The sequence below is a fragment of the Panthera pardus genome, unplaced genomic scaffold, assembly GCF_024362965.1.
Source record: "Panthera pardus isolate Hobbes unplaced genomic scaffold, ASM2436296v1 HiC_scaffold_13, whole genome shotgun sequence".
NCBI lineage: Eukaryota > Metazoa > Chordata > Mammalia > Carnivora > Felidae > Panthera > Panthera pardus.
The window spans coordinates 136685974-136713083 of NW_026526688.1; the positions used below are offsets into that span (position 1 = coordinate 136685974).

Genomic DNA, 27110 nt, shown 5'->3' on the forward strand with positions numbered 1-27110 from the left:
CTTTCATGTTGCAATTCAGTCACTCACAGAATGAGGCTCTAGGTTTGCTTTTCAGACATATTGGCCCATGGGTCAGAAGGTTAGGGTTCCTTTCAGGGCACATACAGAAAAAGCTGTCAGGTCATCTATTTGGAGTGCCACCCAAGAATTTGAAACCCTAAGCTCACCCTTTTCTTTCCCTACTACTCAAGTATAGTTAGGAACGAATACCAACCTCATAATATTCCTTAGTTTAACTAAAATGATCGAAAATAGTAAATATAGGGTCACCCAAAATCTTGCCTTCTATTAATATTGATTAGGAATATCCCATGGCCATATTTTGCATGTCTCCTACCGTATCTTGAGGTGGACCACCAGTGTCCTCTTTATCCTTGAAAATAGAGGCATTGGTGCATTTAAATCTAATCAGATTAGAAAAACTACTCCAGAAACTCATCCTTAAGATTCTGAATGAGTAAGTCGTGGGAATAAAAGGCATGGCATAGGAATATAGTCAATGATATTGTAATAGCCTTGTGTGGTGACAGATGATAGTTACACTTGTGGGAAGCCACAGCATAATGTATAGACTTGTCAAATCACTATGTTATACACCTGAAATTAATGTAACATTGTGAGTCAACTCTACTCAAATTAAAAAAAAAAAAAATTTAAAAACCATCTATCACACTTATGTGAAAATAAGGGGAAAAAGGAAAACTAATGCCTTACTATTACCATAAAAATAGTTGTGACTTCATGTACCCCTGACAGCCTCTCAAGGACCTCCAGGAGTCCCTGGGCTATGCTTTGCAAACTACTGAAGTATACACAAGTATTTGTCCAACAAAAAAATAATAGTGCATAGAGGTACATTATTTATGCCAGAGTTGCCTACTACCTCATGCCTCATTTTTACTTATGTGAATTAAATTATATGACTAAAAAATGAAAAGAGAAAAAAATTAAATAATGGCCAGTCCACTCAGGTAGCATTTTGAGATGGGGAGCATAAATCTTTTCCTTCTCAAGGTGTTAGTTCCTGGACGGGGGATGAGGGTCTCTCAAAGTGTGAACATTTCCCTTGCTGGGTATGATTCTAGTGTTAAAAACTAGAATGCACATTTTTCAAACTGCTTAGCCCTAAAAGCCAAGCAATTTCTTCATCTGGGCTCAGTCCAAGGAACAATGAATCTATTCCAATATTGGAAGGAAAACTGACATGGTAAGAGGTAGTCTCTCAGTTTCCATGATGGAGAATTTCTAGTGAACTCTTCAAGGATGATTTTGACATACTCAACTTCTTTTCTTTTTTCTTTTTTAAATGTTTATTTATTTATTTTGAGAGAGAGGGAGAGCACATATGAGAGAGAGGGGCAGAGGGACAGAGGGAGAGAGAGAATCCTAAGCAGGATCTGCCCTGTTAGCCCAGAGCCTGACTTGGGGCTTCATCTCATGAACTGTGAGATCATGATCTGAGCCAAACTCGAGAGCTGGACACTTACCTGACTGAGCCACCCAGGTGCCCCTCAACTTTTTCTTTTGTGGGTGGGCTAAGAAACTAACTCTTGGATCTAGAATGTGACCCCACAGATTATAATCTACAATCTGATTGGGAACCACTATCATAGGACCTGATAGCTGAACCTACTATGTTTAGTCTCCAAATGTAGGAGCAACAACTAGCAGTTAAAATTTTTCATGCCATGGAAAACTGTTATGATATAGTGATATACTTAATGCACGTTTGCTGAATTGAACAGAATGTCCCAAAAGGGCAAGAATGTAGCTTCAAGGAGAATGTACATAGGGAGAAGGGAAGTCTCTGCCTAAAAAGTCCAAGCTCCCCTTTTCCCAAGCCATTTATTCATTGATTTTATGTAAATTAGCCATCAGAAATTACAGCGCCTTTATAAGACCCATTCAATGCTTTTTTAGAAAATTTGAATTGATAATCCACGTATTAAAATATTCACACTAATATTAAAATTTCTAGACTCTTATAATCAGGCAACAATGAGCATGCTTCCTATAGGCAGAACCTCTCCATCTACATCCCTCTCATGATCTTTTGTCATAGAATGCCATTGATGTGTTTCTTATAGTAGAACAATGACTTGTACTTTGTACCTAGGGAGTTAGCAAAATTTTTCTTAACCTCAGCCTATTTCTTCATTTTCATTACCTACCCAGCCTCTTCCAGTAGGTATTTGAATTTGAAAGTAGATAAACCTCAGTTAGCCCCGTTAGTCAGAATTTCTTCCACAGGGAATTTTATTACCCCATTGCTAGCAAAGCTTTAGAGTTTCAGTACTCCTAAGAGCTGGATATCATGAAGAAATAACTTTCTTTTTATTTTCTTTTTCTTTCCTTCTTTTGTTATTTCCTTCCCTCTTTTAAATTTTTGTTGTTATTGCTGTTGTTGTTGTTCAAAGATTAGAGATCTTTGTTCAAGATTAGAGAAGGAGGGGGTCACCTGGGTGGCTCAGCTGGTTAAGTGTTGACTTCGGCTCAGGTCATGATCTTGCTGTTTGTGGGTTCAAGCCCCACATCGGGCTCAGCACTGACTGTTCAGAGCCTGGAGCCTGCTTTTGATTCTGTGTCTCCCTCTCTCTCTGCCCCTCCCCAACTTGTGCTCTGTGTCTCTCTCAAAAATAAATAAACATTAAAAATACATTTTTTTAATTAAAAAAGAAAAAGATTAGAGAAGGACTTTGATGGTCAAGTGCCCTGTGTCCCCAAGAGACAGAAGACCCCACTCTAGAATCTGGCCAACATTTTTATTATCTTCCAATTTTATTCTCCTTTGTCATCATCTCTCTTCCTTTCCCCAGAAATTTAGGGAGAGATGATGACAAAGGAGTATAAAATTGGGGGATAATAAACATTTTGGCAAAAGTTTCCATTAAGGAACTGGTCACTTAGGGAAGATCTTCTTCCTCAGGCAGCTGTAATCACTTTATACCCAGTAATATCCACATTTACATAATTTACCAATATTCCAGGGGCACCTGGGTGGTTCATTCGGCTAAGCATCTGACTCTTGATTTCAGCTCAGGTCATGATCTCACGGTTTCATGAGTTTGAGCTGCACACTGGGCTCTGCACACTGACCTTGAGGAGGCTGTTTGGGATTCTCTGTCTCTTTCCCTCTCTGCCCCTCTCCTTCTCACACTCTCTCTGTCTCTCTCTCAAAAAAAATTTTTTTACCAATATTCCCAAAATATTTCCCCAATTTTGGAAGAATCAAGACATTATTATAATAACCAGTAAAACCTTTAAAAGATTTTGTTTATTTTTCTTTAACAGATTTTAAAAATTGACTTTATATTCAAAATTTCTGGATAATAGCAACAATTTGGTGAGATGCTAATACTACATCTAGGCATCTGAACTTACCTGAGAGTAAGTAAAATCCTCATCTCTCCGGTGAAGTATTATACCATATCTGCACACACACGTGCACATACATAGTTGCATGTACATAGGTCTTGGTGGTTTGGTGAGTATAGGCATGATTTCATGATTTACCGTTCTCTGATGACGTAGTCAGGGACTGAAATTCATTCATGACTGGAAAACTTGTCATGGAGATTGATTTTCTGTCTTTTGTCCTTAAAATATTCACATTTCAGGGAAAATTAAGAACTTACAGATAAAAATTTTCAAAGACCAAATGCAGTTCTAAATTATATATTTGGACAAGTGGTAATAAATAGAAACTGGTATTTTAAATATTATTTAGATGCATACCTTCCCTTTTCTAGGGCGGAATAAAAATAAGTAGATTAGTAGTTAAGAAGAACAGTCAAATTTATCCCAGGATTAGTCCTAGAGTCTTTCATTCTGCAAGTTCATAAGTTAAAAACGTTTTCAAATCACGAGAGTTGCCTTTAATTAATGGCTTGTTGTCGCTGCCCTATAATATATAGTGCTAAAGTTCACTTCTGCATTTTGAGCAGAAAGCAACTAGCTGACAACAATTAAAAAGAAAATAATTTGCTGACTAATTAGTAGCTTCAAATGCACTCTGACCTCTTAAAAATAAAATCTCTTCAACTATCGTGATGACTGTTATAACACACTCCTGTTATTTATAATACTTCACCCATTTCTCTTTATTTGTCTCCTCCTGGTGTCTCCTCCCTGAAGTTGGAGGAAAACCACTCTTGTCATCAAAACAGAGTTTAGTTGAGCAAAGCTTAAAATGAGGTAATGATGCCAAGCACATTCCAGTGTGATTTCTATGCTTCAATTATTTCCACCATTTTTTTTTGTTATTTTAACGAATGAAAACTTTTTTTGTTTTACTTACTTTAAAGCTATCAGGTATTGCTTTCACTAGAAAATGACTAACAATGTTTTGGGCAGGACCTCAACATCAATGCAAAGAAAACTGGTTAACCCAACATTGTCCATGAGTAAGTCAGGTGAAGACAATCATCCCTCCAGTTCCTCTCAAAATGGGGTTCCTGGAGCCACAGGGACACAGACATAGTCTGGGGGATCCATAAGTCTTCTGTGAGTAAGTAGTGACCATCTACTCTTTCAATTCAGTATTTCTTAACTTAGAGCATACAAACACATTAGAGATCTGAGAATAGTCTGGTTTGAGCATCCCAGGAAGATGGTGATATGATTTTGAATCTGATGAACTTAAATCTGTAGGAAATGTTCTTTCTTTGGAACCACGAAAATCCCAGCCTATGGCTCTGTTTCTAAAGACCTTAAAAAACAGATGGTTCATCCACACGTTGGTGTTGAATGAATTAAGGAAAACATCAGCTTCTTCACTGTTGACTAAAGTCTCAGCCTCAAACTCTCCTATTGACCTGCCTTTACAAAAGTATGTTGGGGGCATTTTCTTGGTGACTCCTACCTGGAAAATACCATGACTCAATCTCCCCAGCACTCCTAAAGCCAAATGCAAATGACTCCACAGCAGAGATTTTGCAAGATTGCCTAGGAATGAACTACCCTGAGGAGGCAGGTTCTTCCCGTAAAATTCCTCTGGGATTAGAGAGGGTGAAACAGAATATCAAAAATGGGGACTCACAACTACCTTAGAGTAATCATCTCCACTTGAGATAGCTAAAATAGCCCTTGGGTTTAAGATCTAAAACTTGGTTTAGTCAAGCTTTTGTGGCCGATTCATAATAATCAAATTCAGAGGAGACTGAGTTATGAATCATGGTGCTTAATACCATATATATGGTGCTGTATATATTTTTCTAGTAGCCAGAACATCTTCAAAATATAGTACCTCCTCCTTCACTCTGTCAAAGGGATGAAAGGCAAAATTCACAAGCAAAAGAAATGAGAGCAGGAGAGTTGTAGTTAGTGTCGAGGGTTCTTTCATCCATGGCCCAATTCTACCTGGACTCTCATCTTCTTTAAATGGGTTTCTTGATCGTCAGTGAAGTCATGGTTCCTTTTGGGTTAGTCATATTCTGGTGGTTCTTCTGGGAAATGTACTCTAGTCACTTTCATGGGTGTTTCCCACATCTCTTCCACAACACATTTGCCAGTTTTTTCTGATTTTTTTTTTTTTTGCTACAAATGACTCATTATGCATAGTTGCATTCATCCTCTTAAATAAGTAATCCTTAAGAAATAAAGAAATTAAAAGTGATGAACAATAAATGTATAAATAATAAATGTATACCTTATTTTAATTCTCAATGGATGTTCTTATTTCCAAATTCTGGTGATCCAAGGATATCTTACTCCATTCTCTATATAATGACTTTTTTTAGTAACTCCTAATGAAAAAGTCCATTCATTCAATAAGTAAATATGGAGGACATACTATTTGTAAGCCAGATATTGTGATAATCTCAGAGGTTTAAAGAAAAATAAAATTGTCCAGTGCATGTGAAGAAATTAAGTAAGAGGGTTCATAAATACAGAATAATCTAGAATGAATCCACTTTTACCCCTTCTAATACATTTTCCACTATGCTATTTGAGCAGTCATTTTGAAAGCAAGCATCAGCGTGTTTTAGCTTATTTGGTCTTACAGCCATGTATAAGATATCAACAATCCAGCATAGGTTGGGTTTTCCAAGCCCAGTCCTATTCCTCATTACTCTCTTCTAGTAGAGGTAAGGACCCTGGGTTCTTTGCACTAATGCAAGAGTTCTGGAGCTCTACAAGCAATTCTTAAATAATCCCACATCTGCCTCCCCAAGGATAAGCCTCCTTTGCTGTATGTAGCAGGAACCGTAGGCATAAATAAAGCCAAGAAACATTTCCCACCACAGAAGCAACTGAGTCCCAGTGTAGTAATAATTCAAGCTGTGAAAATTAACAAAAGGAAACCTCACTAAAATAGAGTCAGGAGGCCAGAAGGGGGAGCTCTCATGCTGTGACACTCAACATCAATTAACTCAAGAATTGCCAATTAATTAGCTATAGACCCCCAACAGAGGAACCGTCAACAGAAGCGAATCATCAGTTATAGGCCCCAACAGGAAAAGATGTACATTGCATCTCCGACATAAGAAATCAACTTACCCCAGCCACTCATCCAGATGAGAAACCATCATCATCCTGAACTCTTGCTTTTCTCCAATGGACTTTCATTCAGAACCACCCCTCCCAACATCCTCCTTCTTCTCCACAAAATAACATTTCTCTCTTTTGTTTGTTGGACTTGCCTATGGTTTTTGCTGTAGCTTGTTTGCCCCAAATTTCAATCCTCTGCTATTCCCAAATAAACCCATTTTTGCTGGTAAAATAAAGGTTTTAACTTTAAGGTCAACAAAGCATGTACAACTATTTACAATCCAAACATGGCATTGATTAAGACTTAATGTCCAAAACATCTCTATTCCTATTTTCCTTTCAGGTTTCTCCTAAAAACAAAGCGTAAGCACTTGCTTTACGTTTGTATAATTAAAGAGTCTATTTACAGTTGACTCAAAATAAGATTGCAAAATGTATTCTAATTTTCTCTCTCAGCTGAGGTAACGCTTTCCTCAGGTTTCAGTCCTGTCTTCCACACCTGGTGTTCCTTTCCACCCCTTCCTCCCTGGCGGTGTTTAGGTCCTTAAACAGACATTTCCTGATCCCAACACTAGGTGGGGGGGGTTAGGTACCTTAATTATCCTTGCTTCTAGCTTTCTATCTTTCCTACAAAGTGTTTATCAGCATTATGTAATTATGTCATCACATAAGAGATTATGTCTTTAATGTTTTTGTCTCACATTAGATTATAAATTCCATTAAGGCAGGCACTGACTAGCCTGATTTAAAGTACATATTCACGAGTTGTGAATTCATGAATATGAGGAAAGTATAAGGCCAGGATTCCTGTCTTCTAAGAATTTAGAATAATATTGAGGGGGAAAAAATCCAAGAAACACCTACTATATCCAGAAGTTAAAAAAATTAAGAAGCAGGGGCTCCTGGGTGGCTCAGTCGGTTAAGCAGCCATCTCTTGATTTTGGCTCAGGTCATGATCTCACCACTTGTGGGTTTGACTCTAAATCTCTATTCATATGAAGCTCACATTCTAACAAAATAATTGATGTTGGTTAGAAAAATTCCATAGGAGTAAAAATAACTTTGTACAATAGTGAAGGATTTAAGGAGAAAGTGGAACTCTAACAGGCGAGATGCAGATTTGTAGAAAAGAAAGAAGGAATGAAAGGTCTGAATGCTTGTGTCTCCCCCTTCCCCATTCATATTTTAAAATCCTAAGCCCCAGGTGATGGTTGTAAGAGGTGGGGCCTTTGGATGCTAATTAAGTCAGGAGGGCAAAGCCCTCAAGATTGGACTTAGCGCCCTTGTAAAAGAGACCCCAGAAAGTCAACTGCCATTGAGGCTACTATGAGAAACCCTCATCAAACACCAAATATGCCAGCACCATGATCTTGGACTTTTCTAGCCTCCAGAACTGTGAACAATAAGTGTTTGCTGTGAATAGACCACCTAGTTCATGATATTTTTGTTGGAGCAGCCCAAAGAGACAAAGACAGAGCTATAAGAAAGTAAAATTCAGTAGAGAAAGCATGATTTTAGTGGGGAGGGGGGAAAAGGCTTAGGACAGTGGAAGATTAGGTGGATCAGACAGTGATTTAGCAGCAAAGCAATCTGCTATTTTAGGAAATGCATTAATTTGCTTCAGCTGCCTTAACAAAGTACCACAAACTGGGTGACTTCACAGAAAGTCATTGTCTCACAGTCCTGGAGGCTGAAGTCCACGCTCGGGAGGGCAGGAATGGATTTCTGAGGGCTGGGAGGAAGAATCTGCTTCTTTCCTCTCTCCTAGCTTCTTATGGTTTGCCTGCAGTCTGGCATTCCTTGGCTTGTAGACACATCACAACATCTCTGCCCTCATGTTCACATGGTGTTCTCCCTGCATGCACCTCTGTCTCTTTACATGGTGGTGTTGTTACAAGAATACCAGTCATACTGGAGTAGGGGCCCACCCTATGATGTAAGCAATGTCCTTATCTCTAAAAGTTGGTAATAAAAGCATTTACAATCTTCTGTAAAGTAGTGGTTTACAACCCTGACAGCTATCATAACTGCATTTTTCAGAAATGACAATAGCTGGGCCCTACCAGCCTTCCTAGCATTCTCGGAGGATTTTCCAAAGTCTAATGGCCTTATATGTGAGGGTACCTCTTCTCTCTCAATCACCTCTTCATTCTTTTTGGTCTAGTAAGAAGGGTATAGATAGCACTGGGAATCGGGACCCCAAAGTTCCGGTTCCGACTCTGCTTCAGATTAGTATTTACAGTTCGTTGCAGCATTATTAATTAATAGTTAAGATATGGAAATAACCTAATTATCCATCAAAGGGTGATTGGATAAAGAAAATGTGAAATGTATAGGAATATTATTCACCTTTTTAAAAAGGAGGAAATCCTGCCATTTGTGACAACATGGACGAAACTGAAAAACACCATGGCAAGTGAGATAAGCCAGACATAGAAAGACAAATACTTCATGATCTAAATAACCATAATCATTGAGACACAGAGTACAATGGTGATAGACAGGGGTTAGGGAGTGGAGAAGATGGGGAGATGTTGATCAAAGAGTACAAACTTATAGTTATTCAAGCTGAGTAAGGTCTGTGGATCTAACATACAGCACAGTGACTATAGTTAATAATGCTGTATTGTATACTTCAAAATTTGCTAAGAAGGTAAATCCTAACTATTCTCACCACACACACGAAAAAGGTAACTATGCGGGGTGATGGACATGTTAACCAGCCTGATTGTGGTGATCATTTCACAAAGTGTACAGATATCAAAACGTCAAGTTACATACCTTAAATATATACAATATCTTTCTGTCAATTATACTCCAATAAAGCTAAAAAGAGAATGAATCTAAATAAATATTAACCATATAAAATAGTTTGTAGAAAATAACTATTTATGAATTTGGATGATTTGATTAATTGCTCTGGGCTTTTAGTTTCTGTATCAATAAAATGAGAAGGGACTAAATAATCTCTGAAGTTCCCTTTAATACTTGTATTATTTGATGCTTGCAACCAAGGAGAATGTTTAGTAAATCTGCATGAAATAAATAAGGTGAAGTGCTTTAGAACATGCCAACCCAAAATATACTGCTTTAGCATATTGATTATTTTGAGCTGAAGACATCTGAAAAACAGCAGAGGCAGAAAGAGCACTCGAACCTACTCTTTCTACCAAAAAATAGGTCATAAAATTTCTCGTGAGAGGGGCGCCTGGGTGGCTCAGTTGGTTGAGCGTCAAACTTTTTTTTTTTTTTTTACTTGAGCATTCAACTCTTTTTTTTTTAAGTTTTATTTATTTATTAGAGATGGAGAGAGCACAGGTGCAGCAGGGGCAGAGAGAGAGAGAGAGAGGGAGAGACAGAATCAGAAGCAGGCTCCAAGCTGTCAGCACGGAGCCCAACACAGGGCTTGAACTCACAAACCGTGATCATGACCTGAGCTGAAGTCAGACGCTTAACCTACTGAGCCACTCAGGCACCCCTGAGCATTCAACTCTTAATTGGAGTGTCCAACTCTCACCCTGGGGTTATGATCCCAGGGTAGTGGATTGAACCCATGTCAGGCTCCACACTGCTTAAGATTTGCTCTCTCTCTCCCTCACTCCCTCTCCGCCACTCATGCTCTTGCTATCTCTCACTCTAAAATTAAAAAAAAAAAAAAAAAATTTTTTTTTTTTTTTAAATTTCTCATGGGAAAAAGGGCCTCCTTGACCAGGAAGAGAAAGAACTTTTTTCATTGATTTTTCTCCATTGTTTTTCTATTTTCTATTTCATTTATTGCTCTAGTTTTTATTATTTCATTCTTTCTACTAGCTTTGGGTTTAGTGTGTTCTTCTTCCTCTACTTCTTTAAGTTGTGAATTAGGTTGTTGATTTCAGATCCTTCTTGTCTTTGAATGTAAGTATTTATAGCTATAAATTTCCCCCTTAGCACTATTTTCAATGTGACCCATAGCGATGTTATGTTATGTTTTCATTTTCTTTTTTTTAACACTGATTTATTTTTTGAGAGACAGAGAGAGACAGAGCACGAGCAGGGGAGAGGCAGAGAGAGAGGGAGACACAGAATCTGAAGCAGGATCCAGACTCTGAGCTGTCAGCACAGAGCCCGATGTGGGGTTCAAACCACGAGATTATGATCTGAGCTGAAGTCAGACTGAACCACCCAGTCGCCCCTCATTTTTTTTTTAATGTTTATTTGGTGGGGGGGAGGGGCAGAGAGAGAGGGAGAGAGAATCCCAAGCAGGATCCCCACAGCCAGCACACAGCCTGACACAGGGCTTCATCCCACGAACCTGTGAGACCATGACCTGAGCCAAAATCAAGAGTCAGACACTTAACTGACAGAGCCATCCAGGCAGCCCCATGTTTTCATTGTCATCTCTAAGTATTTTCTAATTTCCCTTGTGATATCTTTCTCTGATTCATTGATTGTTTAAAAGCACGCTGTTTGGGGCGCCTGGGTGGCTTGGTCGGTTACGCGGCCGACTTCGGCTCAGGTCATGATCTCGCGGTCCGCGAGTTCGAGCCCCGCGTCAGGCTCTGTGCTGACTGCTAAGAGCCTGGAGCCTGTTTCAGATTCTGTGTCTCCCTCTCTCTCTGCCCCTCCCCTGTTCATGCTCTGTCTCTCTCTGTCTCAAAAATAAATAAACGTTAAAAAAAAATTAAAAAAAAATAAAAGCATGCTGTTTAATTTCCATAATTTTGTGAATTTTCGACTTTTCCTTCTGTTATGAATGTCTCTAACTGCATCCCACTGTGGTTGGAGAAGATACGTTGGTATTTACCTTTTTAAATCTCTTGATTTTTAAGTGTGGCCTAACACATGGTCTTTCCTGGAAAATGTCCCGTGTGCACTTGAGCAGAATGTGCACACTGTAGTTACTGGGTGAAGCGTTCTGTACATGTCTGCTGGATCTACTTGGTTTATTGTGTGGTTTAAATCCTCTATTACCTCACTTATCTTTCGTCTGGCTGTTTCATCCATTATTGTGAGAGGGTGTTGAAGTCTCCAGCTATTATTGTAGAACTGTCGATTTTTCAGCAGTTAATTTCTTGAATTAAAAAATTCAACTCTATCCGTTTTTGCTTCTTGTGTTTTGCTGGTCTGTCATTGGATATGTAAACGTTTATAATTGTTATATCTTCCTGCTGTGTTGAATTTCAATTCATATATGGGATTCTTCCTTGACTGTTGTAAACTTTTTTGATTTAAAGTCTATTTTGTCTGGTATTTACACAGCCACCCCTGCTCTCTTTTGGTAACTATTTGCATCGAATATCTTTTTTCCCTCCTAGCTCCTGCAAGCTGTGTGTAAGCTGCTCCAGGAACATATGTCTATCTGGCTACTATGGGGCTGGGAATGGGACAGGGTAGCTGCCACTGTGCTAAGAGCCGAAATTGACTGATTACTCCAGGTAGATGCTATCAGAACTGAATTAAATTGTAGGACATCTGGCTGGTTTCAGAGAATTGCCTGATATGTGGAAAATCCACACACCTGGTAACAAAAGCATTACGTATCAATAGTGAGAGTAAATGAGAAACACACAGGATGAGTGTATTTTACCTATCCATGTGAGTGTTATGGGTTGAATTTTGTCCCCCAAATTCATGTGTTAAAGTCCTAAGCCCCAGTATCTCAAAATGTGACTATATTTTGAAATAGGGAATTTAAAGAGGTAATTAAGGTTAAATGGGGTCATCAGGATAGACCTTAACCTAATATGAAAAGGAAATTTAAATGCAGACACACACAGAGGAAGGACCAGGTGAAGACACAGGGAGAGGGTGGCCATCTGCAAACCAAGGAGAGAGGCCTCAGATGAAACCAATCTTACCAACACCTTGATCTTAGACTTCCAGCCTCCAGAATTGTGAGGAAATATATTTCTGTGTTTAAGCCACCAAGTCTAGTATTTTGTTCTGGCAGGCCCTAACAAACCAGCACTGTAAGCACAGACCATTTTGAAAATTTGGGAAACAGTCATAGAAAATAGCATAATTATGGCAAAATTCTTTGAGCCTACCAATAAAATTCAACAATATATTGTAAGCTAATAACAGTCTATACTTGCGTGTGATTAAAACTTTTTTCTGATACATTGTTTAGATATTTTATAATTCCATTTCCATATTGTACTGTATTCTATGTAGTGACTTTATCTAAAGAAAATTTAGTGTAGGGGGTGCCTGAGTGGCTCAGCCCGTTAAGTGTCTGACTTCAGCTCAGGTCATGATCTCACAGTTCATGGGTTTGAGCCCCGGGTCGAGCTCTGCGCTGACAGCTCGGAGCCTGGAGCCTGCTTTGGGTCTCTCTCTTCTGCCCCTCCCCACCTCTCAAAAATAAATAAACATTAAAAATTTTTAAACAAAGAAAATTTAGTGTATATTCAGAATGGAATATTATTCAGCCATAAAAAAGCAAATGAAGTTCCACCATTTGCAGCAATATGGATTAATCTTGAGGGCATTATGCTAAGCGAAACAAGTCAGACAGAGAAAGATAAATGCCATCTGATCTCACTTTTTGGAGCACCTAGAAACGTTGAGCTCATAGAAACAGAAAATAGAATGGTGGTTGCTGGGCCTGGGCAGTGGGGGAAATGGGGTGATGTCAGTCAAAGGGTACAAACTTTCACAGTTATAAGATGAATAAATTCTAGGAATCTCATGTATGACATCATGACTATAGTTAACAATACTGTATTGAATACTTGAGACTTGCTAAGAGAGAAGATCTTAAATGTTCTCACCACACACACATACAAAAAGTCAAATATGTGAGGTTACGGATGTGTTAATTAACTTTATTGTGGTAATCATTTTACAATATACATGTACATGAAATCACATTATATACCTTAAATTTATACAATTATATTTTCAATTATACTTCAGTAAAGCTTGGGACCAAAAGAATGACTTTGTTTTGACCTGTAATTGTCAACATGAATATTTACATTGGATCACTGATGGGAATTTTAAAATAAAAAAGATTGGGGTGCCTGGGGCACCCCAGTGACTTGACTGGATAAACGACCAACTCTTGATCTCAGCTCAGGTCATGATCTCACAGTTCGTGAGTTCGAGCCCCGCATCAGGCTCTGTGCTGACAGTGCAGAGCCTGCTTGGGATTCTATCTCTCCCTCTGACCCTCCTCCATTCCCGCTGTCTCTCTCTCAAAATCAATAAATAAAAAATTTAAAAAAAAAGATTGGGGTGCTTGGGTGGCTCGGTTGGTTAAGTGTCCAACTCTTGATTGGCTCAGGTCATAATTTCGTGGTTCATGGATCGAGCCCCACGTTGGGCTCTGCATTGATAGCTTGGAGCCTGCTTGGGATTCTCTCTTTCCTCTCTCTTTCTGCCCCCTGTCCCTTGCACACATTTGTGTGTGCGTGCATGCTCTCTTTCTCTCTCTCTCAAAATAAATAAATTAACATTTTTAAATAAAATAAAAAACACTGCCACAAATTGAAAATGGGATCTTTATGGCTCAGGAAGACCTTCGTGGGTGACATGAGAAGGCAAGCACTCTGTCCATTTGGATCCTGAGAAGTAGACACAAAGACAAGGTTAGATGTTCAAGAGCCATATTGGGGAAAATATCTGTGAATGATAGGGGAAAGACAGGTGAGTAAGGAGGGAGAGGCTTCACAATGTCATGCATGTCTGACACCTGGAAAAGGATAAAGGGAAGGAAGGAGAGTTGTAGAGGAGTCTCAGACTACAAGGCAAGCTAAAAAAATCTCCGCCAGGCTGATGGAGACTCTTTGAGCAAGTCCCCTGCTAAAGGAATGTGGTTTCTCATAAGGATGGGCCTTCATTAGTACCTCCATCATGTGCACTGACTGTCTGGGAGCAGCCAGGGTGGGGGAGAGTGGCCACAGCTCTCATAGAAGCTGCAGGTGAAGGTTTTCAGCCAACTGTGTCCCCCAGTAGGTTCCCTGGAAGACCTGAGTGGAGCATATCCATGGCCATACATACTCACTTTCCTTTGAAGAAACTATAATTGGTGATAGGCTGTTAAGATAATTTATATTATCTTGGGGTACCTGTTAAGCAGTTAAGCATCTGACTCTTGGTTTTAGCTCAGGTCATGATCTTACAGTTCGTGAGTTTGAGCCCCACATCGGGCTCCACGTTGACAGAGTGAGCCTGCTTGGGATTCTCTCTCTCTCCTTCTCTCTTGCCCTTCCCCTGATCATTCTCTCTCCCTCTCTCTCTCTCTTTCTGTCTCTCTCCCTCTCTGTCTCTCAAAATAAACTTTTTTTAAAAAGATAAACTTATATCTTCCTTTATGATACTCATTTATTTTCAGGCATATTTATTCAAAATTTGGCCCTCATCATAATTGCAATCATTGCTTTCTATATTCTTTTTATGATCCTTTTTTTTTGGTTATGATCCTTTTTATGGGAAAAATAGATATATAAAAATGTGAATAAAGAGGTAAAAAAAAAAAAGCATGGTTTTCCTTGAAATGATTTGAGTTTGCATTAACCAACCTCTTTTAAATGCCACAACTATTGCTTCTCGGCCTTTTGGCTTAGATCAAGTGTAGTATCTGTTCTTACAGGTTTAATAAAATGTTGCAACTATTTTTTCTCTACATTTTGTTTATTGAGACACACTAATTAAAAGGCACAAACAGAGGGCATGTTTACATGGACATTATAACAAAACATATAGATTAAAAGTGTAGGAATGTGTTGCCTTCCTGCCAAACAGAATGTTCCTAAGTTTTTATATGTACAGAAGTTGTACAACTTAATGTCCTAAAGTACAAAAGATAATTTATAAAGTTACTTTACACTAAGTACTATTTTATGTTTTACTATGTAGTTCAACCCCCTCAAACTGTTTTGTATAATGACACACAGATATCTGTCCATGATGTAGGAAGTCTGCCTCAGATGTAAGGTGTTTGATGCTTGAACTGACACAGTGGGGTATAAACTGAAGTCATCCAATTTGATAGTCAGTCCTGCCAACATTCTGCAAGATTAATACAACTAAATTTCATTTCCTTTAACTGCAAGATTAAAAAGGGGAGGGAACCCCAAAAACATATTGTAACTTAAAAAAAATCACAGCATCTTGGTTTTAGGAACTTTTTTTTTTAACACAATGCTTTAAAAACATTAATGTGTGGCTTAATGGTGTAAAGAGTATCTGTTTCCTTAACTTTTGGTTTCTACTTTACATACAGAGATAAAACATCCTGCTAAGAAATAAAAAGCACATGTCTTAACGTGCAGAATCATTCCTGGGTTCCTACAGGGAGTACAGATAAATGCCTCCCTGAAAACACCACCAAGCTGATACAAGTGTTTTTTCAAAGAAAAAAAAAGTGATGTCCATGTTTACAAAGTTGAACAAATCTGCACAATACTTGATTAAGAAATGGAAGGAGAAATTAAAAAAAAAAAGATACACTCTGCTTGTTCTGAAGGGGCATACTACCTAGTCCTAGCTGGTGGTTAGAATACAAACTGTATACAATTTAATATAAGACATAAACTGCAGTGAGCAACTAACACATCTTTCCCTATCATAGCATCAACAGGTTCTGATTGGGAAAGAGAGGGGAGGGGCATATCACATCCCAGTGCCTCCAGCATCTTCCAATTTAAAGCAATATATTTTGGCTGTTCTAAAGTACTTCTTGGCCCCTGAATAAGAGTCCCATGGCCTCTGTTTGTTAGGGGTCTGCCTGTTCACACACTTGACTTATCCACTGTCAGTTGAGGCCTTTTCTTACCAAAACAAAATTTGTATATTTTGGTGGTTGTTGTTTTTTTTTAAGTCAACTACAATGCTATGTTCTATCAGGATTAATATGCTGAGTGATATTTACATCTCCAAATATCAGGTCACGATCTCTATTATATGTTGAAAGTAGAATCATAAATTATTATACGCTTTGCATATCAGAGCTGCTATCACCTTTCCCATAAAGAATGCTGCCTGAAATTAACATATTCTCAAAGGTAAAATGCATATTCTCCGAAAAGCATTTTATTATGACAATGCATGTATTTACCCATAAAAACAGTAAGCACAGACAATTCTATAGTAGCTCTCACAAATTCTAAATTTGTGGATTTAGGACTTCAGGTTAAAATCAGCCATCCAGCCATCCACCTTGTATGGGGAGAAGAGTTCTGCTAGTGTTTAGAATAAAATGATTTCTTGGGATTAGAAACAGTAATGCTGTTTTTTTATTTTGAAATGGGTTTTGCTTTTTTATGATTGGTTTTAATTCTGGCATTTCATCTTGCCAGCTACTATCCTGTTTAAGCAATGCTGTCAGCTAAAAGGAATTTCTGATTAAACTAAAGTGGTCCAGTGATAAATTACATATACACCCTGCTTTGAATAATCCCAGCCAAATTGGAGAAAAATGCTACTACACTATTATTAACTAATGTAATGAAATATCCCCATTTCATGGTTTACTTTTTTAAAATTTTTTAATGTTTATTTATTTTTGAGAGAGAGAGACAGAGCACAAGCAGGGGAGGGGCAGAGAGCGAGAGACACAGAATCCAAAGCAGGCTCCAGGCTCTGAGCTGTCAGCACAGAGCCCAACGCAGAGTTTGAACTCAGGAACCGTGAGATCGTGACCTGAGCTGAAGTCAGCCGCTTAACCGACTGAGCCACCCGGGTGTCCCCATAGTTTACTCTTTGCTTTAATAAATTAAAAGTAAGTTGCTGGTAAATATTTACTTTAACCCCTTTTTTTAAATTTTATAATGCTATCAAGGTGGTGATGTGGGTAAGGCTTGGGGTAAGAAAGGCATGCCCTCTACGGGCCTCACTGCTATATTGAGAGGGCCAGCTAACGTCACAGGTGTTGGCAGGTTCACTGGAGACATGATCGTGACAGGGTGGGCTATATGCACTGGAGCAGTGACAGAGGAGAAGGTTGACTGGGGTAGTGAATGTTAAAGGAGAGGTCATGGATAATGGGCTGGTTATAGTTACAGGGTGCCCTCTGTTCGTTGGGCTGGTTATGGTAACTGCACTTGAAACATTTACTGGATGCTTCATGCTCGTTGCTGCTGCCGCTGTGATTGGGTTTGACATCGCCCCAGGTGACACGCAGGACATTACATTGAATGGAGCAGTGAGAGTCATAGGTGTCATAGCAGCCACAGAGGTCTGGCACGGGTTGGCAGCTTCTTGCTTGCTTGCTTTGACAGCTTCTTCCCCCAGTTTCAGTGTCCCCACCTGCTTCCCCGGTCATCTATCACATGTTGTTGCCGCTGCTGCTGCTTCTGGCTGCCAGTCTCCACTCATGCATGCATGTTCTACTGACGCCTTCTTCACATGTATTACAGCTGATACTTTGGCTCTGCCCGTGTGTCTTTAAGTGGCTGGTGATGTATGCTGCACTCAGAAGCTTCCCACAGACGTTACACCGTACCTTGCCTTCGTGGCGCCCCGTGCGTGTCCGCAGTCTGTCTTTGGTGGCCAAGGCAACAGGGCACGTCTCGAGAAGCCTTTCCCACAGACACTGCCAGTATGGGGTTTGGTGCTGCCTCCTTTGTGAGACCTCACATGAGAAGTCATCGGCCCTTTCTCTTGAAGCGCTGATTGCAAACAGGACACTCGAAGGGCTTTTGGTCCGAATGGGAGAGCCTGTGCCGGTTGAGGTGGTACACATCCTGGAAGGCCTTCCCACACATCTGGCAGGCATGGTTCGTGACAGGCTTACTGGGTTTCTTGACGGCCGGGGCCACGGCCATAGCTGTGCTCCTGGCACTGCCGCTGGGGTTGGTGCCCGAGGAAGACGCAGTGACTGTTGATAGGATGCCAGCAATGGTAGAGACCAACGAAGTTCTGCTGCTGTCCCCGGCGATGGTGGAGATGAGGGGAACCACCGTAGTGGGAGTTTTCTTTGACCGGGACACCAGCTTGATCCCTGTGTGGCAGGACTCGTGGTGCCTCAGATGATAGCTGTCCCTGAAAGCTTTACTGCAGTTAGCGCACACGAATGAAGTTTGGGGTGTTTCTTTTTTAATCCTGATGGCATCCTTTCATGTTTCTGGTGCCACTTGAGGTTTCTGAGTTATGGAGATTGGAAGCAATGGTTTCTGATCAGGGGGCTCTGCAGCAGGGCTCTGGAGGGGCAGCAAGCCGTTCTGTGCTGCCTGCTCGTGGCGATGGGAGGCTTCATGGGCTGCCATTTTACAATTTCAGATGTCTGTGGCAGCATAAAGTATTTTTACAGAATTGCTGAAGCTCACTCTCACACACGGGTCACACCAGGTCTCTGCTTCTCGAGTGAAATGCTGTAGAATGCCTCGACCACCACGGGAATCACTTTCTCAGGATTCTTAGGATCCCCACATTTCTACATGAAGCCTTCTTTTTTTTATATAGAATTTTTTTAAATGTTTATTTTTGAGAGAGAGAGAGAGCAAGAGCGGAAGAGGGACAAAGGATCTGAAGCGGGCTCTGTGCCGAGAGGCATGAGCCCGATGTGGGGCTCAAACTCACGAACCGTGAGATCATGAGCTGAGCCCAAGTAGGACATTCAACCGACTGAGCCACCCAGGCGCCCCATTACATGAAGTCTTCTAACAGGGGAACTGGGTTTCCCTAACTTGTTCTCTGAGGAAGAGACAGAGTAAAATAACAACCATCGCCTGCCTTCAGTTAAGTGATTAAAAAAAAAAAAGAACTTCTGGGGAGACTTTTGACTAGTATCATCAAACCAAAGCTTTAATTTTATCTCCCATCTCTTTCAACTTTTTTTTTTAAGTTTATTTATTCACTTTTGAGAGGGACAGAGAGAGTGAGCAGGGGAGGGGCAGAGAGAGAGGGAGAGAGACGATCCCAAGCAGGCTCTGCACTGTCAGCGTGGAGCCCAACGTGGGGCTTGAACTCATGAAACATGAGACCGTGACCTGAGCCGAAACGTAGAATCAGATGCTTATCCGACTGAGCCACCCAGGCGCCCCCCCCCCATCTTTTTCAACTTTAAGGCTTTTTTAATCCTGTGCAAGCTTTCCTTTTTCTGGGGTTGGCGAAAAACAAAACAGAAATGCTATTTCATCACCCAGGGTGGTAGGATGTAGCAACGTGAAATCTCCAGTGCCAGAGGGCACAAAAAATTGTACTGAAACAAATTAGCATCAGTGAGTCATACCTTGAATGTCTTGTTAGGAGAATCCATCAAACATCTTAACAGCTGTGGCTTTTGCTTTCCACCAGGTTATCTGGAAAGCAAGCAGGTATTAAATTGTTTTAAAATATAAATTCAATAGTATGCTCTAGGAAAAAAAACAAGAGAATTTAACACTCCCATTTCTCCAGGAAAATCTACTTAAGACTGAAGCTGAGTGAGTCTACTCATACCTTTCCATAGAAAAGACTGAAATAGTCTCTTTACCCATTCAGCTATCATGGGTTCTAAATTATTTTTCCAACAATTTTCACTGCACACATCGCCAAGCCCAGGATCAAATATTAGCTTTCACACTTCTCCAGCAGGTGGAAAAAAGATTTTAATTGCTGAAAAAAATTAAATAATAGAAAACCTAATTAACGAGTTGATCAATAAATGCTTGGCACGTGTTTTATCCAGGAAAAGAATTAACACAAGTATTCCAAAAGATTGTTCATCTAGCTTTCCAAAAATAAGTTATAGGTTTTTCTTTTACATAAAGATCTCAAAAATATGGAACGCTTCTCAAATTTGCATGTTATCCTTGCGCAGAGGGCATGCTAATCTTCTCTGTATCATTCCAATTTCAGTATATGTGCTGCCAGAGTGAGCCCTACAACTATTTAATAGAGATGAATATTATTGGATCCCAATTTTAGTAAGCAAGTACATCCCTCTGAAGCATCAAGTCTCTAACTAACATGATTCTAATAGAGCAGCTAGACTGCTTTTCTTATACTGTTATCTTCTATATTCTGGTATTGAACTACTAGGTCAATATGCTATATTATTCACGAAATTGTTACAGTGCAGAGGGCATAAATCTTTTTCTCTTATTCAAGTAAGATACCTACTAGTTTTCACAGGAATTCCAAACATAGAATGAGACTATACCTCATTACGGGTTTATTTCCCTAGAAGAAAAACTGTAATGTTGCTGTTGATTACTGTATAGACCAATGTGTAGATGAATTCCCCCATTTCAAAAATATACATCAATATAATATTATTATTAAAATATACATCGGGGCGCCTGGGTGGCTCAGTCGGATGAGTGTCTGACTTTGGTTCAGGTCATGATCTCATGGTTGAGAGTTCGAGCCCCACGTCAGGCTCTGTGCTGACAGCTCGGAGCCTGGAGCCTGCTTCAGATTCTGTGTCTCCCTCTCTCTCTGCCCCTCCCCTGCTCAAAGTTCTGTCTCGCTCTGTCTCAAAAATAAATACAAACATTTTTAAATAAAATATACATTAATCCGTTAGTTTTGTCCTTTCTGTACTCTATATTTATTTACTTGTTTTCTCATTTTCCCTGACATAATTATACATAGAGTTCAATAAAAGAAAAGTTTCAGTGTTTGCATTTCTTTTCTGGACTTTATCATTATTCATTTTATTTTGTTATCATTACTGAAAGTAACTTTGTTGTATAGAAGAAAGAAGGTCAAAAAAAACCAATATGCTTGTTCAAATGCTTGTTCAAAAGTCTAGTGTCAAATACACTAGACTCACCACTGGAAGGCTATACTCTGGGGTAGGTTATTTCCTCAGCCTGGCAATCCCAGACTCAAATATTAGGTCTACCAGCCTCAAAATATTAATTTCAGAAAAATTAATTTACAAATTGGCTTTGCTTAGGTCATGTCACAGAATAATTCAGAGATCTTTCACATAAGTAGCATATTAGGAATTTACTTTTGTTTACAATCAAACAAAGGTAAAAAAAAGATCTTAAAAAAAGATGATAAAACAGGAAGAAAAATGATAGTCTAGGAATAAGGGTTCTGTTTTCTTTCACTGAAGTCTCTGATTGACTGGAAGTTACCCTTGAGAGCCCATCCTGGAGTCTGCCCTAGAGCATGCTACTGGGTCCCAGGGAAAACAATTTCAGTTGCTTGCAGACTCTTTTGAACAGTGGTTCTCCAAAGTTAGCAGGTTCTAGGAGAGCTTGTTAAAACACTGAGTGCTGTACTGATTCCTTAGGTTTGAGGTGAGGCTGGAGAATTTGCATGTCTAACAGCTTCCCAGATATTCTTCCTCTGGGAACCACACTTTGAAACCATTGCTCTGGAAAGCCATGAGAGTCTTAGCTATAGTGTATCACGTCTGCCTTTGCTCTCCTGTTGACAGCTCTATCTAGTTAAACCAAAAGTGCATCATTTTCTTCATCAGAAATTCTAGTTACCCCCTTTTGGTTACTGTCAGCTCTCAAAGGAACAGAGGTGTACATAAGGGCTGCTTTTTGACACAGTATTCTTAGTTGGCTTTAACCTTGAGATAATGGCTGCATAGCAACACTTAAACACCTATATATCAGACAATGGGGAAAGACAAAAAGATCAATGCAATCATGAATATCATAAGAAATATTTAGAACCCACTTTTACATTCAATTCTTTAGTCAGCCTAGAACTATCCAATTTGGGTCATGGTTAAATTATGTATCACAGATTTTTGTTCAAGAACTTGCAGTTAGGTGAAACAAAAAATCCTTGTATAAACCAGTGACATGCAGTGTCTCAGACCATTCCTGGTAATTTATCATCCTAATAAAATAAAGAAACTGGTGGGTTTGTTTTTGAGTATTTGGAATCTAACTGATCACTGATGTGTGTTGGGTTTGCTGAAAGCCAACACTGGGATGGAATTTTGCCTATAGGGCATTTATTAGGGATGAACACTTGGGAGGTAGATAGGAGTAGGATTAAGCAGAAGGTGAAAACAAATGGTCATGCAGACCTTGCAAATCCTTGGCCAAACCACAGGGAGCTCTGGGGCATATAGGACTCATCAAACTTAACCTTCTTTGGGCCAAAATGGCCAGGCCTTTATACCCCTGCAAGATCGGTTAGATGTTGACCATGAGGTGACTTCTGGAGCTAAGGCAAATCTTGGCAGCTGAGAGTAAATCCTGTTCACCAGAATCATGCCCAAATTACACCCTGCATTTTGATGAGGTAAACACAGGGAGAAATGTCCCAGGGATTCTCATTAAGTAGACAAATGTGCAGTTTAAGGTAACTTGAAGGTATCAGTTGCTGCTTTGATTTAGTTGGTCTGATTATTGAGGACACATGCCCTGAATGGAGTTAAACAAATCACATAATGGGTTCTATATGACTTTGTGAGAAAATAATAAGATAATAGCTTCCATTATCAGCCTCACATCTCTTTTATATTCTTGATGTCTTCTGGGTTTCTTCAGGGCCCTGGAAGATAACAGTTATAGCAGTTAATTATTGGAGGCCTAGGGTGTAATTAAGGCATGTAGATGTATTGGGACTGATAATATTCTAGAGGTTCCAGTGTCAATTAATCCAATAGTTGGAAAGTCCAATGGTTAGAAAGTCCAGTGGTTGGAAAGAATTGCAGTCATTCAATTATTTAAGAATGATATTTAGGGATTTTAAAGCTCATTGCCAGATCATGGATCTTGATCCATAGATGATGGGAGAAAGATGTTTATACCAAGGACTATAAAAACTCTCAGCACAAATGATTCCAATCCAAACTCATACACTAAGAGCCTTGACCAAACTTTAACATGGTTCTGAGCAGACTAAGGCCATGTCCCTGGGATGACTGCCCCTCCCCCTACCTTGCATTTCTGAGGGGAAGAGCTCAAGACTGCCAAAAGAACTTGCTATTTGTTTCAGTCAATATCTGATGATAGGCCCCTGACCTTCCTTTCTTAGAGCACTTACTAAAAACGGCTTACAATCATAAATCCTTCCTCTGCCCCTTTGAGATATATTTGTATTTCCTATGACCAAGAGTGTCTTTCCCAAGGACCAAAAAACCATACCTTTGAAATGTAATAATGAGAAAGGATAGGGTCTTTGCCTCCAGTCTCTTGGGGGAGGGTAGAAGCCTAATTTTGATAGATGCTAGTTAGCAGAAACAGATGGTCTAATCACATTTACGTCGACCAACTCTCTTGCCCTTTTTATGTAATTTTTCACTTCCCTGACTCTGCTTAAGCCTATACTTGCTCCCCCCTCTCTCATCCCTCATACTCCCTTTAATATGCCCTATCATCTCTGCACAAATTGGAATGGACCTCACTTCTTTCCCCTATGGCAGTAGTTACTAAATAAAAGCTGCTTTTACCACTTTATCAAATGTCCAGCTTTGTTTATCTTTGACAATACCCAATGGTATCTTATTGATATATTGATCGTTTGGAGATAGCTTTCTACTTTTGGAAGCCTTCTACTTAGGGAGACCACTTAATGAACCTCAGCATCAGATCTCCAGTGGAACTGAATATCTGGAATCCCAAACACATCACGCTGGTGGTGTGGACTGAATTGTGTCCATCCAAAATGCTTATGTTGAAGCCCTTACCAACAGAACCTCAAACTGTGACTATATTTGCAGGTAGGGTCTTTAAAGAGGTAATTAAGTTAAAATGAGGTCATCAGGGTGGGCCCTAACCTAAGCAACTGATGTCTTCATAAGAAGAGGAAATTTTGATATACAAGAAGATATCAGGGATACTTATGCACAGAGGAAAGACCACATGAAGACACAGATACACAGCGAGAAGGAAGCCATCTGCAAGCCAAGGAGAGAGGTCTCAAAAAAAAAAAAAAATCTTGCTGGTACCTTGATCTTGAACTTGTAGCCTTCAGAACTGTGAGAAATAAATTTCTGTTATTTAAGCCACCAGGTCTGTGGTGTTTTGATATGGTAGTCCTAGAAAACTAATACAGCTGGAAAGCATATTTCCACAAGAGTATGCATTGGAACTTAGGAAGCCTATTTAAGGTTGAAATTTCCTTTCTAGTATGTTCTAAGGCTGACTTCTATTGGTGTCTCTTCTTATATCTTATGATGGTACATGAGGGAGGAGTATGTCTAGAAATGCTCCTTTTGGAAATGTATCTCATACATGTTGGACATATACTGTGAAAATGGTATTTTGAAAATACTTGACAATATTAGAAATGTACCAGGAGGAATCTGTCATAGTAGGAGTCAAGCCAAGCTTCATGAGAACTTCCTATAAAATTTTCATATGGTGACAGTTTATGAGTATTTTGAGGTAAAGATTGTATTATTATTATTATGCTGGAGTAAAACTTTAAATTAAGGAAGATTATGATTTTTGAAAAATTCAGACTGTTCTCTTATAATAGATCATCTCGTTTTATTTTCTTAGAGTTTGGGGAATGATATTCACAGTGACATTTCTGAAGTCTCTTCCTCAGTTCCTTAAGTATTTCACCTGTAGAATAGGGTGTTTAAAAATTATTATTAATAGACTATATTAAAGGAATTCCTTATGTTGGAAAAACAAATGTATATATGTATATATATATATATATATATATATATATATATATACAGAAAAGTTTATATATATATATATACAGAAAAGTTTATATATATATATATATATATATATATATATATGCATATATATATGCAGAAAAGTTTCAATATGACCAGAAAATTTACAAACTATTATTTAAACATACTCAAAGATTTGCAATTTGGGTAACTGGAGGAGGTCTTTCTATATATTTTTAAAATAGTTCTTAAAGTGGAGATTCCAGGGGCACCTGGGTGGCTCAGTCGGTTAAGCGTCCGACTTCAGCTCAGGTCATGATCTCGCGGTCTGTGAGTTCGAGCCCCGCGTCGGGCTCTGTGCTGACTGCTCAGAGCCTGGAGCGTTTCAGATTCTGTGTCTCCCTCTCTCTGACCCTCCCCCGTTCATGCTCTGTCTCTCTCTGTCTAAAATAAATAAATGTTAAAAAAAAAAAATTAAAAAAAAAAAGTGGAGGTTCCAAAGTTGCTCTATTTTTCAGGTTTTCCTGAGTTATCATATGCTAATGATGGAAAAAAGCAAAGAAAAATCAGGTAAAAGTATTTTTCAACAACAGTTCAATATTGTTTGAACCAATTTGTCCCTGCCATTGTGGGTTATTTCTTGCAGCATTTAGTTGTCCTGTTTTTTAAGTTTTCTTTAATCTAGAACAGTTTCTCAAACTTTGTGTTCCATGCCTTTGACATTTATGAAGAGTACAGGTCAGTGATTTTATAAAATGTTCTTCAATGTGAGTTTGTCTGATGTTTCCTCATGGTAAAATTCAGATTATGCACTTTTGGCAAGAACATCACAGACAGGATGTTCTCTTCTCGGAGCATCATGTCATGAGGCATCTGATCTTGATTTGTCTCTTTATTGATGATGTTAACTTTCATTTTTTGGTTAAGGTGATGTTTGTGAAGGTATATGTCCTCCAGCCATTCATAAAAATCTTTTAGGAAAGATACTTGGAGATTACATTAATAGCCTATTACTCAAACATTGCCCAGTGGTGGTATCAGTTGCCAGTAATTGCTTTTTTTTTTTTTTTTTTTTTTTGAGAGAGAGAGAGCATGTGAGCAGGGGAGGGGCAAAGGGAGAGGGAGAGAGAGAATCTTAAACAGGCTCCACACCCAGAGCAGAACCCAACAGGGAGCCTCATCTCACTACCCTGAGATCATGGCATGAGCAGAAATCAAGAGACCGAGGCTTAAGCAACTGAGCCAGTCAGGCCCCCCTGTTGCCTGTATTGATGATGAGGAGGAGGAGGAGGAGAGTTCCCAAAAGAGATTTTCTAATTTCATAATTTCTTCTACATTTATTAGTTGATATTTTACTGAAAGTAAGAGCTTCCACTTACCCTAATTATTTATTAATTCATTCATTTACATCAGTATGAACTCAAATATTCTTACTTTATTTAGTGGGACATAATCCATTATTATTGTTATTTTAATACTCAAATTGCCTCAGATTTGGTTAGTATCACCCTTTTCCACCTGACTCTTAGGCCAAGGTGACATGTTTACATCATTCTTTGAGCCCATCTTTACTATCTGGCACCCCCCAAAAAAAATTAGTGAAGAAAGGCAACAATTATCATTTTTTAAAGTCTTTTAAAAACAATATTATTGTTTGTGTGAATCTAGTGTTTAAACTTTTGGTAAATGATCTCTATTATGGTTCCATGCAGCCAATGCCATTAGTGATTAGTCATAACTAATAATTGCCTCTAATTCCAAATAATGTTTTTTTATCATAACATAGGGAGGTGTTCCTAAACATGATACCTTAGAAAGATTAAAGACATGAATGGAAGTTTTAAATACAAAGCTTTCAATTTTCTGTATTAAAATTAAAAATTAAAAACCATCTGAGAAGAAAACACTTTCAATATTTGACAGACAAAACTTAATATCTTTAATGTATAAACACTCTTCAAAAAAATTTTTTTAATGTTTATTCATTTTTGAGAGACAGAGAGAGACAGAGAATGAGCGGGGAAGGAGCAGAGAAAGAGGGAGACACAGAATCTGAAGCAGGCTCCAGGCTCTGAGCTGTCAGCACAGAGACCGATGCTGGGCTCAAAAACACAAACTGCGAGATCATGACCTGAGCCAAAGTCGGACGTTCAAC

General features: G+C 39.1%; 1 non-coding gene and 2 pseudogenes across 1 annotated transcript; 1 reads left to right on the forward strand and 2 right to left on the reverse strand.

Moving 5' to 3' along the window:
• The first annotated feature begins 15013 nt into the window (after window positions 1–15013).
• Window positions 15014–15120, forward strand: LOC128776842 (U2 spliceosomal RNA; annotated as a pseudogene).
• A 2129-nt stretch (window positions 15121–17249) lies between these two features.
• On the reverse strand, window positions 17250–18680 carry LOC109275286 (vascular endothelial zinc finger 1-like; annotated as a pseudogene).
• Window positions 18681–20170: 1490 nt separating this feature from the next.
• LOC128776735 (U6 spliceosomal RNA) lies at window positions 20171–20277 on the reverse strand. Its single transcript, XR_008421913.1, has one exon. It is a non-coding gene; the product is annotated as a U6 spliceosomal RNA (small nuclear RNA).
• Window positions 20278–27110: the final 6833 nt, after the last annotated feature.